At 38.3% G+C, this 21,541-nt stretch overlaps 1 protein-coding gene and 1 long non-coding RNA gene across 5 annotated transcripts in view; both read right to left on the bottom strand.

The window, feature by feature from the left end:
* Positions 1-21,541, bottom strand: part of MACROD2 (mono-ADP ribosylhydrolase 2) — a 1,923,575-nt gene that overhangs the window by 1,017,603 nt on the left and 884,431 nt on the right. The window lies entirely within an intron of this gene.
* On the bottom strand, positions 11,743-13,441 carry LOC140618056 (uncharacterized). Its single transcript, XR_012018222.1, has 2 exons — positions 13,328-13,441; positions 11,743-12,052 (listed from the first exon to the last, which is right to left on the bottom strand). It is a non-coding gene; the product is annotated as an uncharacterized lncRNA (long non-coding RNA).

The raw sequence follows: 21,541 nt of genomic DNA on the forward strand, positions 1-21,541 counted from the left end.
AAACCATCTATGTCTTATGCAATTCATTCTCTACTTCAAAAGTCAGCATTTGTTTGTAAGTTGTAAGAAGCCAAGAGAAGTCCTTGAATCTAGACTATGTCAAATTGCTCTAAGATTTGAGGATCTTCCCCATTCCGGGAACAACAGGAGGCTTATCATTATGAAACTATGTGAATATCTTTTATTTTTTCTACCTTCTTCCCAGAAGAATTCTGAAAAGCCATTTTCTAGTTCAGCAGGAAGAGGATCATGTGTTCATATTTCCATCTCGAGCTTGTCATGGCATTTTTAGTGTTGTTTTCAAGAGTAATAAGGCCCATAAAATGTCAATCAAAACCCACCACCAGCAGGGAATGTGTTGGAAGCTGTTACATAATCAGCATGCCTGTTTCAGCACAACACAAGTGGCATTTTTCATGTCAATACTGAATTCACAACTTTAAATCTCAGATTTCCTGTGCATCCGGGTTGCCACAGAAGCCAAGACTGGCAGTCTGAGCAGCCTGAGTCAAAACCCAAGTGTCCCATTGCCTAATGGAGTAATGAGTCATTCACTTTCCTAAGTCTCCTTCCCCTGAGTAATAGAATTATCGAGAGAAGGCGTGAGGAAAAGGGCAGACCAGGGCACTTCTGACAGCTGCAGAAAAGACTGCAGAAACATTCAGCCTGTGCAAATACTCAGATTCTCTAAGCTGACACATCCCCAGATTCAAACTTCAATGCTGCTGATGTAGTATTATTCAGTAATCTCTACCTGGCCACCCCAGCCTCCTTTACTTAAGGCCAGAAGCCCACTGCACTGTGCTCTAAGTATCTATCTTAGATGGGGGAAAAACAACGTGGTACAGGTTTTCAACCTCATTTCTGAATTAACACCAGCTAAGACATCATGATGATCTGAGTCCCATACTATCCTATAAATTGAAGATGGAAAAGACATATTGGACCAGCATGCTACCATCTCCTAATATGCTTTTTCTCTAGCACATTCTCCAAGTGAGTAAGATGTGAAGTGACTGGGGCAATGGAACTTCTTGAGGAGTCTATCCCAGACTTCAGTTAGCAGTTTTATGGCTATGTAATTATATTATGGAATATTCCCTTACTAGGTGATGATGTGGGGAGAAGAAGAAAAAAAGTAAGTAAACAGGAGAAAGAGCATTGGTGAGGATGGAGAGGGGTGGAAGAAGAGGAAGAGAGGAAGAATTGGAGGAAGTACAGGAGGGAGAAGTAGAGGAGAAGGCAGAGGAGGAGAAAGAGAGGAAGTAGAGGAAAAGAAGTAGGGAAGGAGAAAAAAGGGAGTTGAAGAGGAAGAAGAGAAGAAATAGAGGAGGGGGAAGAGAGGAGTGAAGGGAGAAATAGGAGAGGAAGAAGAAGAGGAAGCAAAGGAGGTAAAGGAGGTAGAAAGCAGAGGAGGAGGAAGAAGAGGAACTGGGAGGGAGGACAGAATGGAAAAGGAGGAAGAGGAGGAGTAAGTGGAGGGAGTGGAGGAGGAGGTGAACATCACAGAGAAGGAAGAAGAGATGGAGGAAGAAGAGCTGGAAGTAAAAAAAAAAAAAGAAGAAGAAGAAGAAAGAAAGAAAAAGAAAAGGAGAAGAAAGCCAAGAGGAAGAAGGGAAGAAGGAAGGGAAGAAAAAATGGAGAAGAGGGAAAGGAGAAAAAAGAAAACAGGAAGAAGAGGGGAGGCATCCTTTTCATAGAGTTTTGTTTACGTGGTATTCCCGCACATCTGTTAGAGTGGAGCTTATCCCCCCTTGCCCCATGGAGCTTTAGTTACTCAGAAAGTATTTCTGAACTTCTTGAAATTTCATAATATACTATGAAGAAAGACTCTAAATAATTATTTCTATTTTCATACGGAACAAAAATTTGTTTAGAGTTTGATTCTGTCTTTGTTCCTGCATGTGATTTCCTAATGACTTAAAAAATCCTCTACTTGTAGTATTTATTTCTTCTATCCTTTACTAGGCTTTTACCTAAAAAAAAAAAAAAATCTTATTTAAGTCTTATATGGAAGGAATTTTTGGGCACTAAACTAAAAGCAGAAGGAATAGACTTTTGGTAGATAAAAACTGATCGTGCATGCGCAAACATATGCACTCACTACGTTTCATGGATTCTAAAGCAACATGGGTCATAAGATGCACCATTATTTTATGTACCACTAAGAAAGAAAGAAAGAAAAAAAATATTACTCATTAAAGTAAGACATACTATCAATCACAAGATGTGTCCTGATTTCAGAGCTGTTTATAATCTTACTGCAACCATAAGAAATCAGTGGACAAAGCCAAATTGAGAGACATTGCATAAAATAACTTACCAGTACTCTTCAAAAGTGTCAAGGTCATAAAAGACAAAGAAAGACTTAGAAGTGATTACTGAGTGGAGGAGACTAATGAGAAATCATATAAACTTAAGATCACCTGTAGAGTGAAAGAGAGAGAGAGAGAGGAAGGGAGGGTGTAAAAAGTAGAAAAACTGGCAAAATTTGAATAAGTTCTGAAGTATAATATGTATTATACCAATATTAATTTCTTGTGATAATTGTCCTACAGTTTTCTAAAATATTAACATTAGAGGAAGTGGGGTGAAAAAGATATTTAAAAAACAAAACAAAGCTCTTGAAATTATCTTTGCAATTTTTCGGTAAGTCCAAAATTAATTCAAAATAAAATATATTAAAATTTTTAAAAATGTGTATCTTAGGATCATTTAAAACCAGCATCTTATAATTCTGTAGAATTTAACACAATTATTCCCAAATGTTCACGTACTTGCATAATTTGTTCATTATTTGAAGAACAACATGGTGTGGTGGTGACTGCCTTGGACCAGGTATACAATTATTGCCTTTCAGCTTTGATTCTGATCAACTTCACAGGATACATCCTTTAATTCTTCAAAATAATCACTCTGGTTCATAGTTTCTTCAGTCTCCAAGATGAGATTTTTAGGCTAAGTGGTTCTTATGGGCCACTTTACCTCTAATACTCTCAGCATCTATGTTAATAGCCAAGCAGAATATACCAAAAATGTTGCCTTTAATTGAAATCAGCTGAAATGATTCATATATTTGAAAGGTGCACACATACTTATACAATACATATTGTCACAAGCACAAAGTTCTCTCTCTATATAACGAATATAGAATAAGCTACATCATGGTGAAAACCATGTCTAATCTGTGTTCACTGAGTGCTTAATTTATCCTTAATGCATAAAAATGCCAGATGTTATTAGTGTGAAATAAAACTCAGCAATTTTTAGTAAGATTAGCACTGTTCTAAACCACCCTCTCAGAAAAAAGAATCAAGCAGGCAGAAATGTGAGTGGAGATATATATCCACTGTTCACCTTTGCTAGAGTCTTAGTTTCTGATACTCCGTCAATTTATATTAATTGATGAAAATAAGTCATTAAAATAATGTGAGTGGTGTCACAGAACTCTTCAGATTGAAGAAGAATCAGTTAAAACTATTATTATGATTGAAAATTAGATATGTATTGCTAAAGAGACAGAAAGCCTTATTGATAAGATGATTTCCTAGAGTTTCTGTGGAATTCTACCCCTAGAAATGACGAAAGCAGAAGTTGTTTTTCCCTTGGATTTTTCAGCAAAGGGGAGATGATGAAGACTTTTTAAAGATTTTTTATTTATTTATTTATTCATAGAGACAGAGAGAGAGAGACAGAGAGAGAGAGAGAGAGAGAGAGAGAGAGAGAGGCAGAGGAGGGAGAAGCAGGCTCCATGCAGGGAGTCCGACGTGGGACTCCATCCAGAGTCTCCAGGATCACACCCCAGGCTGCAGGCGGCGCCAAACCGCTGCGCCACCAGGGCTGCCCCTGATGAGGATTTTTTAAGAGACACAGTGAAAGTCTACGAATTTACCTTTCAATAATAGTCTTTGTGGAAAAGGCACACAAAACGGGAGATGGATTGTAGCATATTAATTTCCCATATTAGGAAAGAAGAAAAAACCAAAAATCTTATTTGCTATTATCCTCCAGGGCACAGATGAGCTACCAAAGCTGACCAAGCAAGGAAATTTAGTCCGAAACATTAAGTCATTAAATTTAAAAGCAAGAGACAGAGCACAGACCTCCTCCTGGAAAGGCTGTGAGTGGGATGGTTTGGGGACCTTCCATTGGGGAAAAAAAAAGGTCACTTTCTCTCCTACTTGCTATAACATTCACAGGAGTGGTAGTTTCTATGTCATTTCAACCTATGCTGAATAATGAGGGCTAAGAACCACTGAGGAGGAAGAAGAAAGTTTCCCAGTCAAGGGTGTGGTGTTGGAGAAGACCCCAGGGCTATGGAGGGATGAGACACAATGATATGTAAATTGAGGTGGCTGATTTAAACTGAATCAGGAATCATGAGCAAAGTATGGGTTGGCCCCTAGTCTACTGTTCCCTTGCTCTTCCCTAGCTCTTAATCTCTTTGGGAAGGAAATTCTGACAGGAGGCACACCCCTGGGTGAGACCAAGAAGATTTCCCTGTGAGTAACCAAGCAAAACAGTGTTTTTGGAGTTCTTATTGAAGGTGGGGCTGTCTGCAGTGTCTAGACTGGTCGAGGCCCAAGGCTATGCCTTGCAGTGAATTGGTTTTTACAAATGGATTTTCTGGCTGTGGATTTTGGGGAAGGCAGATGAGAAGCTAGCTAGAGGCTCCATTCTGTTTGTGGATTCCCTTTGTGAATGAAGCTCCCAGAGTTCTACATCTCTATGGCACCTCAATTCAAGGAATTTAATTCTCTTTTATTCTAGACTGTGTGTCTGTTAGGTGCTTATTTGCTGGTTCATGTGTACTGGGGAACTGGAAGGAGAAGGAATACAAGAGGTGGGAAGGTAGAGCTGTAGAAGTGTTGGAAACAAGCACCAGAGCAATCACTGCTGAGAATTCTCATACACTCTCCACATGTGGAGCTTTGTACACATTGCAAGCAACTACTTGGATAAACAGGGATCACCTATAGGACAGCCAGACCTCTCTCCTTAGCCTCTCCTTTCTCCTTAGCCTAATGGAAGCACATCAAAGTTTGTTTGTTTGTTTTGTTTTGTTTTGTTTTGTTTTTTTGATACTTACTGTGAGAACTGGTCAAACTCCTAGAGGTAAATCTCACAAAACAGTGGGGCCCCCTCTATGATGGGTCTCCCTAGAGTTTTTGACTCTCAGAGTTGCCTTACACTGGGCCTCCAAAAATTTATCAGCTTAAGTGTTCGTTCTCTGGCTCTGCTTCCCATGGCGTTTCCATTGTGATTCTCCACTCTGATGGCTACAAATATGAATAAAAGATCATCTCTACTGTCAAGGAGCTCTAGTCAAGTGGGAAGGTGCAGGAATGAGACTGGAGTATGGTAGAGACAAGACACAAAGAGCCTTGTGTGCTGTTCTAAGGAGTTTACATGTGATCCCACAGGTCATCTCCCTGGACTGTGAGCTCTGTGCAAGCAGAAATCCTGTCCTAATGGAGCAGTATCTCCAGGGCTTAGTGTAAGACAAGACACACATGAAGCATCCAATATATATATTTGCAAAGTGAATGAAAAAATTAAGAAGCAAAAAAAGAATTTTTTTTTTCACTGAGGCTTGAAATGAGGGGAAAGGGAAATCTTATTTAAGGATTCTTAGGTGTAACCTCCAGACTGGTGGCATCAACAACCTGGGAACTTGTTAGAAATGCAAATTCTCAGGTCCCACCCACCCCAGGGAGACCTAATCTGATATCAGAGGGTGGGGCTCAGCAATGTGTGTTTTAACAAGCCCTATAAGATGGTTCTGATATAGGTTCAAATTTGAGAACCACCAATTGTTTAGAACCAGAATGGGATCCTTAGGAGAAATGGCCTCCTAGACAAAATCTGACATTTTTGATTGAGGGTGATTTGCATACTGGTTTGGGACACTTGAGGGATAGGGTCTGGACATGGGTAACATGCAAGAGTAGAACCTGGCTCATTAGCAGGTTTTCCACAAGCTCTAATGGTGGATTTGGTGCCAAAGAAAACAGCGGTGGCCCTTGTACTGAAACTAAGACTGGGTGGGAGTGCCAAGACTTGGTTTAAAAATGCAAATTTTGGTTTACCACTTCAGACGAGAGTAGAATCTGCTGGTTCAACCCTTTGTCTGTCATCCATCTCTGGAAGCACAACAGAAGATGGAAGATGAAGAGGAAGGAGGAAAAAAAAGTCTCCTATCTCTTCATCTGTGTGTCTGAATATCTGGACGTCTCCAGAAGCTATCCCGACCCAATGCCAAGAACTTCCCACTCTTAAAAAATAGTTCTCATTACTTATAAATCATCTCATCGTATTTCCGATGTCGTGGGTACAAAAATATACGTGTAAATCATATGTAGCCAGGTGTTCCTGGCCTATTAGAAACTTGGAAACACAAAAGATGACACATACACCTATCAGCAGAAAATCAGTGACTGAGTCCAACTTCAGATTCAGTAAGAGAGAGAATCCAGAAAGTCTAGTCCCCAGCTACTTTGCAGAATTCAGTGTAAGGTCGGATAGGTCTTGGAAATATTCATGGTAGATAAGAGTGTCAGAATGTCAGAGTATGATCACAGGAAAGCAAAGGAAAAATCAATTAAAACTATTATTATGATTGAAAATTAGATACGTATTGCAATAAAATCAGATGAAGTCAAATTAAAAAATAACAAAGATGGAGACATCAAGTAGATGACAAACCCAGTGGTCCAATGAGAAAAAGAAAACTTTCCATTTCAATGTAAAACCATAGTGAAGAAATACTCCACCATGGTGTCTGTTCCCCAAAGGAGGAATATGGAAAATTCCTGACACACTCAATACTCCCGCCTCTCTCCAGCCTGGGGCAGTCATCACTATCAAAGCCTGCTCTCCTTCCCTGCTGAGCACTCACTCAGTCTCAGAGTTTTCAACACTTTCAACACCAGCAGCCAGCAGCCAGCAGCCACTGCCAATGAATCAGAATTGCTACTTCACCATCTATGACTGGCAGCAATGGGCCTGGGCTGGCAAGCTCCTTTTGTTCCCAACTCTGTCTCTCGTCCCTTTGCCATAGGAAGCCTCTGCCATATGGTGTCCCAAAGTGTACTTGCTCTAATTAGTACTTACTTGCATAATTCCAGAACAAACCAACAAGTAATTATATAAAACGTGTGCTTTATTTTCATCTCCTTTTTAATGTTTCACATACACAAATGCATTTCCCAGTTCAACAAAGGGGGAAAAATAATCAATGATTCTGGAAGTATAAAAAATAAAACTATGTAGTTATGAAAACGCATGGTACATGTATAGATTATATAAGTGTATCCCAAAATATGGAGCATTTGCATGGTGGTACACAGTATTTTTTTATATATAAAAATTAAAGTTGTTTTTTTTTAAATAGCAACAATTATGTGGGTTTTTTTGATTATGTGTTTTTAATGCATATAAAAATAACTCAGGCCTCTGAATTCATTATGGATATTATTGTTTGTTTCAAGGATAAGTGAAAACAAAGCAAATAGCGACAGTAGCTTAGAGAAAAATATTAAGCAAGTAATAGTGCAGGCAGCAAAGGTCTTGCAGGTAGCATGTGGCTGGCCAAAGCCTGAGAAATGCTGTTATATAAATTGTACACGTGCTGAGTCTCACCTAATTTCACTGCTGATTTACTTATGCTTTAAGGAGAACATGCCAACCCCAACAACACAGCACTAACATTTCCAACTGCCCCCCAATTAAGTGTGAAGTTACCCTTGCCTTCTCAGAATTGTCTTGCACTAAAATTTTATGATTTAAAAACAACTAATTCATGAACTTAGCTAAAACGCGAGAGGTAAAAAAGCTTAGCCTTTTATCTGACCCATAATCTACAATTAACCTGGTTATGTCCTCAGCCACAACTAACTAGTGTCATTCCCAATTAACTTCCCCAGAGAATTTTTCAATTAGCACTAACAGTTCAAACCACTAAAAAGCAACAGCACAAGGTGGCATGGTAATAGGCCTGCTTCCAAAAGTATTAATTCACTCTGACAACTGACAACAACAACAAAATCCTAGGGAAAAAAAAAATTAAAAATCCGTTCTATTTTATCTTTGCCATTATAATATGGACCCTTCTTAGAGGCCTAATTTATTTGACATGTTTTGAGAAACCATTTTTATTATCACATATCTGAATTATATTCCTTTTTTTTTTTTTTTTCTGGTTTGGAATAGTACCCGGTTTCCATTTGTCAGAAGCATTTGTCATTGAGTGATGAGGTTACATTGCAAGAGATGTCATAAGCAGTGGTTTGTCACCACCTGCCACATTAAATGAACCTCAAGGTAAACACCGGGTTATAGGGCAAATAAGCAAGGCTTTTTATGCCTTCCTCCCTCAGCCATGCACTAATTTGTACAAGCAAAAGCAAGCCTAGATTTTCAATCTAGTACTAGATATCTAGTACTAGATAAAAATAATGACTCTAAATCAATAAAAACTTCACATGAATTACCAAAAAGAGTTGAAAGTCATATTTAGTTTGAACCCCATAACTTTTTGTTTTCTTTTTAGAAAAACAGATTTAAAAAATATTTCTATTAACCATATCATGCAATTTCCAGGTAAATCTGTGAAATAAGTGATTGTAAGTTTTCTATTTCCAGAGTGCCTTATTTCATCTACCCCAGGCTACCTCCTCCTTCACCATCTCCTCTTTCCTTCAGCTCTCTTTAGGAATTTGTCACAGGACTGGGGCCCACATTCAGCTCCAAACTCAGGCATTGATGAAAAGTTAAGATATATTATGATGCATTGCAATTGGGAGTCTCAGAATTATAAAATCTGCAAGACAGAAAGTCATCAACTCCAAGTAGTGAAATTTGGGGGCAGCAGTGGGAGAAGAGGGAACCTTGTTTAGGTGAGATGGTAGGATTCACATGCTTCAGAAATGGTTTCTCGGTACACAGACCTGGAAAAAGGAAAGCATATCTTCTACCTTGGATATGCTAATTAGGTGCTAACACACCTAATAGCATCCACACCAAAATATATGATCAGGGCTGTCTGGGTGGCACAGTTGGTTAAGCGTTCAACCCTTGGTTTCTGCTCAGGTCCTGGGATAGAGCCCTGCATCAAGCTCTGTGCTTAGCATGGAGTCTGCTTGAGATTCTCTCTCTCCCTCTCCCTCTCCTCTCCCCACTTGTGCTCTCTCTCTCTCTTTCTCAAATAAATAAATAAAATCTTTCTAAAAAATATGATCAAACTCATCTGTGTGAAGGTACTATATACATAGATGCTGGGATGTCAAACATCGTGAGGAGGAAATGGACAAAGTTTCTGGTAATTATAACTACTGTATATAAAATTCTATCTTCATTTTACAGATTAGGAAACTAAGGCATGGGGAGGGGTTTCTTTTCTTTTCTTTTCTTTTCTTTTCTTTTTTCTTTTCTTTTCTTTTCTTTTCTTTTCTTTTCTTTTCTTTTCTTTTCTTTTCTTTTCTTTTCTTTCTTTTCTTTTCTTTTCTCACAAGTTTACCTGGTTAACTACAAATCCCAATTGGCTTTTCTTTCCATTTTACCACAATTAGTTTCCCCAACAATCCATGTAGGTCCAAAGAATGCAGCATTTGAATGTACCTTGTATCTTAAAGTTCTGTACTATAAACAAAGATGGCCAGGTTTAACATTTAAACCAAAAAGAGGCTAGAAGCAGTTACCACTCTGCAAATTCAGAGCAAAGGGAGTATGAAAAAATTGTTTATAAGCCTCCCCAGGTACTGACTTTCATTTGAAAAGCTTGTTTCTACACATCAGTATCATTATTATAAGTTTGTTTTAACACCAATCTATACCAAGGTTATGCCATGTTAACAACACAGAAAAACAAAAACAAAAACAAAAACGAATTAATGTATTAGAACTCTGAGAACTAGAGCATTTGTACATATGCTCCTCTGAGAGTTAGAAACTAAATGGGTTAAGTATCAAATTTAAAAAAGCACAGGTATTATGCATTCTAAATGGATACCCCCCTACCCTCATAAATAGTGAGACTAGCTACTGTTTCTAGTGCTGGGTACAGAGTAGGCAATTAATTCTGTTTATGGATTGGCAGACAAGAGAATTCAGCAGACTCACATCAAATACTTCTCTAGTGCCTAATTTGCAATTTGGAAAACCGGGAGTAACAATCATTCCTTTAGAAATCAAACAAGGAAGCTGGCCTCAGAACTCCCTAGGTTCTGGCCTTTAAAGCTATTTTCTTGAGAGGATTCTGTGTGACAGACACTGCAACTGCTCAGCTGATGGGTCAGAGCACTTTCTTTTTCTCCTTTATAACTTTATTAGAGAATGAATACTGCTCACTCTTTGAGGGCACAACTTTATGGGAGATTGGGACCCTTCACACTTTATGGAAAGGTCAAAGCTCTCCTAAAAATGGCCAATGAACCCAATAAATTCTTGACTTAGAAGTCCAATCAATCTGCGTTTCATCATTTCACTTAAAAATAAAATGGCCAAGCCTGCTTTGCCTGGACTATTATTTATTAGATTTCAATAAAGAAGCTTGCCTTTCATTAAAATTTTGTCACAAAACACCCCATGCTGTGACTTTCTCTTGCAAAAGGCATTTTCAATTTTTCCCTCCTTTCCTGAAAAAAGAAGTAATTTTTGGCTCTCTTCTTTCTTGCTACTTTCTCTTTCTGTCTCTACATCTTTAAAGAAACCAAGTAATAGAACTACTTCCTTTTTTTTGTCTTAAAGAAATATGCAACAAGTGCTTTTTTTTCCTTTTTTATTTTCCAGCAGAAAGTCACAATCCTTTAAAAAGAAGAATTTTAGATACTGAATATCACAGTTCTCTATTTGTGAAGACTGGATTAAAAAATCACTTTTAGGTGAACAACTCACAGAATAAAAATTTATATATAAATACATATATGTATAGACACATATATACATATATATGTTTTCACTGATGATATACAGTATGGAAAGATAAGGCAAATATTACAAAACTCTTATAGATTTTACAAGTAATGAAGATTATAGATTATACAAGTAACCAAGAAAACTACTGAATACTGAGGTTATGAGTTGCTAATGAGACATGAAGGTTGAAGACAGTACCATCGGCATTAGCTATTTAAATATTAATAAGTTGTTTTTTGCATAAGGTCAATTTAAGAAGAGAATAAGTTCAGAAAACATAACCACATTCCAAAATCTCAATTTCAACTAAACTGGAAATATTCAGGACCTCTCTCTGAGCATAGATCTTTGCACTTCAAATACATTAGAACACAATTTTGATAACAGATATAAATTGTATTTCCTTTGAACTATTAGATGGCAACATTATACTCAATTTCTTTATCCTTAACCATGAACTTCAGCTCATGTAATCAAACAAAATCAAACTGATGTAAGACATGCTCAGCAAGTAGTGGGAACCAGGAAGCTGAATTTCCATTTTCCTTTGTATTTTACAAATCATGCAAATTCAATTCAAAATTACTTAAAATTGGGACTGCGGTCTGATAACTTGATGATAGAGAAAAATTAATTTGAAATAAAGAAAAACAGTAATTTGTGAAACCCACGGCCACTGGTAGGTTAGACACACAGGAAAAGGTGGGGCTGTGTGGGAGAGGTGTAGAGATTGGGAATGTATTTCTAAAAAACTTTACTTCTCCACATCAGCTCTTTCCTTTTAAATTGTGGGTAATGAGCCTGAAGAAGAGAATAAGAGGCTGGCTCTAAAAAGGTGGAAGGATGCTTTATTCTATATCATAAAAACAAAAATAAAAACAAAACAAAATAGACAAAAAACACAAAAGGAAAGATGGGGCGGATAAGAGACATTGAGTGATAGGGCAGGAAAGCAAGGAACTCATGTGGAATGTTTTCCTTCCTTCCTTCCTTCCTTCCTTCCTTCCTTCCTTCCTTCCTTCCTTCCGTCCATCCTTCCTTCCTTCCATCCTTCCTTCCATCCTTCCTTTCTTCCAGGAAAGCCAAAGAATTGTCAGGATTTTATGAACTTATAAAATATGGAAATGGTTGCACACAGCTGTAATGGAGAAGTGAGTTTCTTAGGTTACTTTACTCACATTAGTTGGGTTTGTCTTGCCCAGACTCTGGGACCAATGCTGTCCTCAAAGTTCTATAGCTCCAAAGCCATATCAGAAATGATAAATATGTGTGGACACCAGGGTGGCTCAGCAGTTGGGCACCTACCTTCGGCTCAGGTCGTGATCCTGGAATCTGGGATTGAGTCCCACATCAGGCTCCTGCAAGGAGCCTGTTTTTCCCTCTGCCTATGTCTCTGCCTCTCTCTCTCAGTCTGTGTCTCTCATAAATAAATAAATAAATCTTTAAAAAAAAAGAAATGAAAAAAAAAAAAAGAAATGATAAATATGTGGCACATGTATTACCTCTCCTCTTTTACCTCATGCCCATGACAGACATTGTTGATCAAATATGACAGCCTTTCTCACTGAGCTGATATAGAACCTCAGAATCCCTCTCAACACAGGGCTCCAAGTGGACATTACTAATTGATTAAAGGAGGTACTTGAGATGAAATCTAGTCATTATTGAGCAAAGCACAAATCTTGTGGTGGACTCGGTTTGCCCGGAATAGGGTTCCTGCTTCTGGATCCATGGTGAGTTAGTTACTTAATCCAGTCCTATAAGGACTGGATTATTTGCTTCTAAACTTCAATATATTTATTAATGGGGATCTGATACCTCCCCCCAGACCTCTCAGACAGCAACCATGAGTCCAGAGGGGGCCCACTCATGAGTACCATAGACCACTGAAGAAAATCAAGGTCCTAAATCTCTACTCCTCTAATCCATAATCATCAAGACTCATTCCCCAACTGACTTCCACTGATAGACAGAGAAATCTGATGTTTGTTGATAGTAAGTGAATTACACTGATTACATGTAAGCTTCATAGTGGAGGACAATACACTAAATTTGAATGGTCCCCTAGTAATGTGGCATAAAAAAAAAAAAACAGATCAAGTAAACCAATAAATCATCTTTGGCCTTTTAATAACTGTAAGCTTGGAGACCATACTCTGAAAACATTAGGTTCTCCTGGCCTCAAGTTTTCTGCTAAAACATTTTCCCTAAAACAGGCCCTGTGTTAGCCCTGGAGCTCAGGAAATGTCTCTAGGAATGTCAAAAGCTACTTCTCCCAAAATTTCAGACACTCCCTTCAGTGGAGTCCCTGAAATCCAGAGGTAGTTCAGGGTATAGGCTTGGAATCAGGGTCTTATTCCCTAGAAATTTCTGAGCACTAAGTAGGCATTGCCCTCTGAACCAATGAACCTACCAAAACCATATCTGCTGTGGTCCTGCATATGTCCCCAGGTCCTATTGGGCTTGCTGGTTCATTGATGGAACCAGATCTCTGACCTCTCCGAGGTCATTCTTACTTTGATGAAAGATTCTAGAATCCTAGGGTTTAAGCCCTACCTTGAATTCAATTGTTTCTTCTGAATCATAGGATGCTAATCCAATTATTCCTTTAGGCCCAGGCAAGACTGTTTGTATGTTCCATAATAGAAGAGATTGGTGAAAGAACCATCTCCCCTGGACCAGAAGAGTCCCTAATGAGCATCCAGTGTCTTCAGACAGCATAAGTCTAGGAACTCAGGGTCGTCCATTCTAGTAGCCTACAATAACGGAATCCAACCTTACTATGGCCTGAATCCCAAGAGTCTTCTACCCTAATGAGCCTGGCCCCAAGTTTTCAAGAATTCTATCTTTCAAAAAAAAAAAAAAAAAAAAAAAAAAGAATTCTATCTTTCAGAAATCAGACATTAGGAGCCAGTATGTCTCTTATTGCCAAAAGTTCAGCTGAGAAGTTCAACCTCAGAGATGTTCAAGAAGGATGACAGGAGCAAACATGATAGAAAAATAGTATATTTGTCCTTATACGCACTTGAGTTAAAATCACAGCTCTGTGACTTTACCAAGTTGCTTTGTTTCTCTAAGCTTAAACAAGGGTAAAGTAGAAAGATAATAAGAATATAATAGAGTTGTTGAGATCCTTAGAGGTGATATGTGTTAAGTGCTTGGCACATGACAGGCACTTTCAACAATCATACCTAGTATAGCAGTCTCTCACCAAAGTGTAAAATTAACATGTAAGCATATTTGAAGCATAAGGCTTGTCACATAATAGGTACTCAAATATATAGAGAAAAAATTAGTAATAAATAAATAGATGATCCAGTCATGTTTGTTACTGTGCATAAGAAAATATTTTTTAAAAAGAGACACATTCACCAGGCAATCAACTTATCTGAGCACTGGTAATACTTTTTATTCACTGTTAGTTTGATGCTTCAATTAAAACAAGCAGTGACCTAAAATAATTTTATAAATGATTTCTGAAAAACCATCAAATCGACTTAAGCTGTGATTTTTGACCTGTAAGTCACATTTGAACATTTATATGGAACTCAATAATAAAATTCTGCCTTTGAAGGGGAGAAGAAATCGTTCAGCAAATGGGTGCTTTGCAATAGCTAAAGTCATTCCCGTATCTGAAAGATAAATTTCTCCCATCAAATGACAGTGTATCATTTTTATGCTGAACCTCAATTAGAGTTAAAAATTTCAAACTTAGACATGTAAAGATTATTTTTGAAAAGTTAATTCCCTTATTGGGTACCCACAGTTGAGTTTTGATTGTACAGAGAGAAAAAAAAACATCTTTTCAGAACTGAAGTGAACACTTGGTTGGTTAAATGTGTGGCCAGTGGCAGAGAAAAGTCAAATCCCTAAAGCATAATTCTGAGACTTGTAGTCATTGCTGAGAGGCTATCAAAGTGAAAAGTATGCATATTTGCTATAAATAACTGACTATTGAGCCTCTCATTTTAGGGTATTCAGAACAGAGAGATGCTTTCACACCTGAATGATCCCACTGACTCTTATATGTGAAAAGATAGTTCTGATTATACACATAGTTTGCTTTGTAATAATGTCAGTCTGTTTTGTAGGCTCCTAAAAGGAAGGCATGTTCCATCAACCTGACTACCATCTAAGTCAAATAGCTCTGAGTTCAAATCCCAGTTCTGTTTCTTAGTAAAAGTTCCACCTTGGGCAAAGTACTTAATGTCATGAAGCCTTTAGTCTCTTAAATTTTCATTTAAGTACTTGTCATTTTTTGTCCTCTGTCTATTACCCCAAGACATTCTCTCTGACGCTCTGCTCTGCTCTGTGCCCAGGGAGGCTGATTCTGTGTTTCAGCATCACAGGTTCAACTGAGACAGCATCAGCAAGAGTCAGAGGACAAGTCTATGTTTCCATTAGAGCTCCTGGAAACAGTCAAAATCTTTGTACTATGAGTACTTTTGTCACCTCATTTCCGAGGCCACAGACCCATTGGAAAGATGAAAGGAGATGCTGAATGCAAAGCACTTGGCAAAGGCCTGTCACAAATGATGAGTGATAGATGTTCAAAGCCAAAATAAGCAAATGGGGTTTGAGGAGGGTCCACAGCTAGTTAAGCTGATTGAAATAATGCCACCAAAGCTGAGACAACAGTTTCAATTAAGTGTGAGGGAATGAAATACTTGGTTTCAGCCATTCTCCATCCCCTTCACGTATTTGTCCATTGTCTGTTTAGCATACTCCAAACCTTCCTCTGACAAGATCCAAGGAAAAAGATTCTCTCCTGAAGAGTCATCAGAACAGAATAAAATCACTGCCCAAAAGTACTGCAATTAGCAGCGGTCGGGGCACAGGGGTCACGACCTGTGCTCAGTGCCAAAGGAGAGCCAGATTGAGGCAATGTAATGACAGCCCTGTGATGCCCTGGGGAAGTTGCTCTGGGATAGGTGGATAAACTGCTCCTTAGAGGTTCAGGATGTGAAAACCAAGACAAAGTGTTGAGATGTTGAATGCTATATATATAGGTTCCCTTAAAGATCTAAGAGAGATGTGAATAAATACAGGGATTCCAATTTTGTTGTACCTTGATAAATAGACCCACTGGCTTAGTGTGTCAGCACTAAACCACAGGGATCATGATTTTAGAAACATTGCCCAAAGGCTAAAGATTCTAATCTTTCTGATATTTCAGTCTGTTCCACAGCCAAACTACCCAAGAAGAATAGTCTGGAATATAAGTGTCTGGTTCTACGGTTCTTGAAGTGTGGTCCTAGGGCCAGCAGCAACAGCATCCCCTGAGAATGACTTAGAAATGCAAAGTCTAGGGTCTCACCAGACCTACTGAATCAGAATTCTGCAGGTGGAGCCCAGAGATCTGTGTTTTAATAAGCTCTCCAGGGCACCCCTGGTGGCTCAGCGGTTTAGCGCCACCTTCGGCCCAGGGCAGGATCCTGGAGATCTGGGAATGAATCCCACGTCGGGCTTCCTGCATGGATCCCGCTTCTCCCTCTGCTTGGGTCTCTGCCTCTCTCTCTGTCTCTCATGAATAAATAAAATCTTTAAAAAAAACATAAGCTCTCCAGGTGATTCTGATCACATTCAAATTTGAGAACTACTGTTTTGGCACAAATGTCTTAGTACCAATACATATTATTACTAATAGTCACTGCTTGCTACCCACTTACTGTGAATTAAACACAGTGCTAAAATCTTTACTTGAATCCCCGCATCTAATATTTACAACAGCCTTGTGAGGTAGGTACTGCTGGCAACTCCATTTATGAAAAGGAAACTGAGCATCAGGGAATTTGCAGAGCATATCAATGGCATTGCCAGCCAATGATAGAAACAGAAACGGAATCCATGCTGGCCTTCCCAATGATCCTAATTACTTTATCTTGATACTCCATAAGGAAAAAAGATTCATCCTTGTAGAGCAAAATGTATCTTTTAAAGAGGTGCATTTGTTGAATTATATGAACTCTTTTTGGAAGACTCCAGAGACTATTTCTCAGCTTGCTCAGTGAAACTGGGAGCTGCTCTAACCAGGAACTCTCACTAACCCTAAGATGTGGTCTACTCTCAGAAAAGCACAAAAGGATATTTAGGAGACAGGGAATGGGCTGAGCCAAGGATCTGGGGGCCAGATAGATAGCCATCTGGAAAAGGATCGAACATGTAGAGTTTCTAACTTGTCCAAATAAATGTCCTCTTTGTCTCCACCAAAAATCAATTTATCTATCTATCTCTCTATTGATCTGTCTATCATACACACACACACACACACACACACACACACGAGTATATATTGCTCATACTTTTATCAGCCATTGGAGGAAAATATAAATTTGGATCTCTTTCCTCTTCCAAAAAAGAGATGAGACTGAATATAAGTGAATTTAAAAAACAAAAAACTGGCACGCCTGGGTGGCTCAGTAGTTGAGCATCTGCCTTCGTCCCAGGGCATGATCCTGGAGTCCTGGGATTGAGTCCCATGTTGGGCTCCCTGCATGGAGCCTGCTTCTCCCTCTCCCTATGTCTCTGCCTCTCACATTTATTCTCTCATCAATAAATAGATAAAACTTAAAAAAGAAAGAAAGACAAAAATAAATAACAAACAAAAAAACCCAAACTCTAAAAGGGAGTTCCTAGGAATTATTAAATGGAGTATACTAGTGTCTAACACAATGCAATTCTTATATTCTGTATTCTACATTGATGAACAGAGGTCTACTTTTATCTGGAGGAAACAAGTATCAACAAATGTTAATCTTACAATGATCAACAGCTGATTGCTGTATTTTTATTTCAGCACATAAAAAAACCTTCAATATAAAGATCCTGCTTCAAAAATTACATGCCATAAAATTTATGTGACATCCAGCAGATAAAAGGTTAAAATATATATAGAATTAATTAACCTAATTATGACAGATATATTTAAACAGAGTATTCTCTTTATCCAGCAAGGCTCTCATTCAAAATAGAAGGAGAGATAAAGACCTTCCAAGATAGGCAGAAACTGAAAGAATATGTGACCACCAAACCAGCTCCACAAGAAATATTAAGGAGGACTCTGTAAAAGAAAGAGGAAGTCCAAGGAAACAATCCACAAAAACAGGGACTGAATAGGTATCATGATGACACTAAATTCATATCTTTCAATAGTAACTCTGAACTTGAATGGGCTTAATGATCCCATCAAAAGGCACAGGGTTGCAGACTGGATAAAAAAACAAGAGACTCATCCATTTGCTGTCTACAAGAGACTCATTTTAGACATAAGGACACCTACAGCTTGAAAATAAAAGGTTGGAGAACCATTTACCATTCAAATGGTCCTCAAAAGAAAGTAGGGGTAGCCATCCTCATATCAGATAAATTAAAGTTTATCCCAAAGACTGTTGTAAGAGATGAAGAGGGATGCTACACCATACTGAAAGGATCTATCCAACAAAAGGACTTAATAATCATGAATATTTATGCCCCGAATGTGGGAGCTGCCAAGTATATCAATCAATTAATAACCAAAGTTAAGACATACTTAGATAATAATACACATATACTGGGAGACTTGAATATGGCGCTTTCTACAATTGATAGAGATTCTAAACACAACATCTCCAAAGGAACAAGAGCTTTAAATGATACACTGGACTAGATGGATTTCAGAGATATTTAGAGAACTTTCCATCCAAAAGCAACTGAATACACATTCTTCTCAAGTGCACATGGAATTTTCTCCAGAATAGACCACATACTGGGTCACAAATCAGGTCTTAAGGGATACCAAAAGATTGGGATCGTCCCCTGCATATTTTCAGACCATAATGCTTTGAAACTAGAACTAAACCGCAAGAAGAAATTTGGAAGGATTTCAAACACGTGGAGGTTAAAGAGCATCCCACTAAAAGATGAAATGGTCAACCAGGAAATTAGAGAATTAAAAAGATTCATGGAAACTAATGAGAATGAAAATACAACCGTTCAAAGTCTTTGGGATACAGCAAAAGCAGTCCTAAGGGGGAAATACATCGCAATACAAGCATCCATCCAAAAACTGGAAAGAACTCAAATACAAAAGCTAACCTTACACCTAAAGATGCTGGAGAAGGAACAGCAAATGAAACCTTCAGCCAGCAGAAGAAGACAGTTCATAAAGATTCGAGAACTCATGAAATAGAGACCAAAGAACTGTGGAACAGATCAACAAAACCAGGAGTTGGTTCTTTGAAAGAATTAATAAGAGATAAACAATTAGCCAGCTTTATTAAAAAGAAGAGAGAAAAGACTCAAATTAATAAAATCATGAATGAGAAAGGAGAGATCACCACCAATACCAAGGAAAAACAAACGATTTTAAAAACTTATTATGAGCAGCTATACGCCAATAAATTAGGCAATCTAGAAGAAATGAATGCATTTCTGGAAAAACACAAACTACCAAAATTGGAACAGGAAGAAATAGAAAACCTGAACAGGCCGATAACCAGGAAGGAATTTGAAGCAGTCATCAAAAACCTCCCAAGACACCAAAGTCCAGGACCAGATGGCTTCCCAGGGGAATTCTATGAAACGTTTAAAGAAGAAACCATACCTATTCTACTAAAGCTGTTCTGAAAGATAGAAAGGGATGGAGTACTTCCAAATTTGTTCTATGAGGCCAGAATCACCTTAATTCCAAAACCTGACAAAGACCCCACCAAAAAGGAGAATTATAGACCAATATCCCTGATGAACACAGATGCAAAAATTCTCAACAAGATACTAGCCAATAGGATCCAACAGTACATTAAGAAGATAATTCACCATGACCAAGTGGGATTTATCCCCGGGATGCAAGACTGGTTCAACACTCATAAAGCAATTAATGTGATAGATCATATCAACAAGAGAAAAAACAAGAACTATATGATCCTCTCAACAGATGCAGAGAAAGCATTTGACAATATACAGCATTCATTCCTGATCAAAACTCTTCAGAGTGTAGGGATAGAGGGAACATTCCTCAACATCTTAGAAGCCATCTATGAAAAGCCCACAGCAAATATCATTCTCAATGGGGAAACCTTGGGAGCCTTTCCCCTAAGATCAGGAATAAGACAGGGATGTCCACTCTCACCACGGCTATTCAACATAGTACTAGAAGTCCTAGCCTCAGCAATCAGGCGACAAAAAGAAATAGAAGGCATTCAAATTGGCAAAGAAGAAGTCAAACTTTCCCTCTTCACAGATGACATGATACTGTACATCGGAAACCCAAAAGACTCCTCACCCCAAGATTGCTAGAACTCATACAGCAATTTGGCAGCGTGGCGGGATACAAAATCAATGCCCAGAAATCAGTGGCATTTCTATACACTAACAATGAGGCTGAAGAAAGAGAAATTAAGGAGTCAATCCCATTTACAATTGCACCCAAAAGCATAAGATACCTAGGAATAAACCTAACCAAAGATGTAAAGGATCTATACCCTCAAAACTATAGAACACTTCTGAAAGAAATAGAGGAAGACACAAAGAGATGGAAAAATATTCCATGCTCATGGATTGGCAGAATTAATATTGTGAAAATGTCAATGTTACCCAGGGAAATTCACACATTTAATGCAATCTATATCAAAATACCATGGACTTTCTTCAGAGAGTTGTAACAAATAATCTTAAGGTTTGTGTGGAATCAGAAAACATCCTGAATACCAGGGGAATATTAAAAAAAAAAAAAAACATAGCTGGGGGCAACACAATGCCAGATTTCAGGTTGTACTACAAAGCTGTGGTCATCAAGACATTGTGGTACTGATACAAAAACAGACACATAGATCAATGGAACAGAATAGAGAATCCAGAAATGGACCCTCAACTTCATGGTCCACTAATATTCGACAAAGCAGGAAAGACTATCCACTGGAAAAAAGACAGTGTCTTCAATAAATGGTGCTGGGAAAATTGAACATCCACATGCAGAAGAATGAAACTAGACCACTCTCTTGCACCATACACAAAGATAAACTCAAAATGGATGAAAGATCTAAATGTGAGACAAGATTCCATCAAAATCCTAGAGGAGAACACAGGCAACTCCCTTTTTGAACTTGGCCACAGCAACTTCTTGCAAGATACATCCATGAAGGCAAGAGAAACAAAAGCAAACATGAATTATTGGGACTTCATCAAGATAAGAAGCTTCTGCACAGCAAAAGAAACAGTCCACAGAACTAAAAGACAACCTACAGAATGGGAGAAGATATTTGTAAATGACGTATCAGATAAAGGGCTAGTATCCAAGATCTATAAAGAATTTATTAAACTCAACAGCAAAGAAACAAACCTTCTAATCATGAAATGGGCAAAAGACATGAACAGGAATGTCACCAAGGAAGACATAGACATGGCCAACAAGCACATGAGCAAATGCTCTGCATCACTTGCCATCAGGGAAATACAAATCAAAACCGCAATGAGATCCCACCTCACACCAGTGGGAATGGGGAAAATTAACAAGACAGGAAACAACAAATGTTGGAGAGGATGTGGAGAAAGGGGAACCCTCTTGCACTGTTGGTGGGAATGTGAACTGGTACAGCCACTCTGGAAAACTGTGTGGAGGGTTCTCAAAGAGCTAAAAATAGATCTGCCGTAT

This window comes from Canis lupus, chromosome 26 (assembly GCF_048164855.1).
Source record: "Canis lupus baileyi chromosome 26, mCanLup2.hap1, whole genome shotgun sequence".
Taxonomy (NCBI): Eukaryota; Metazoa; Chordata; class Mammalia; order Carnivora; family Canidae; genus Canis; species Canis lupus.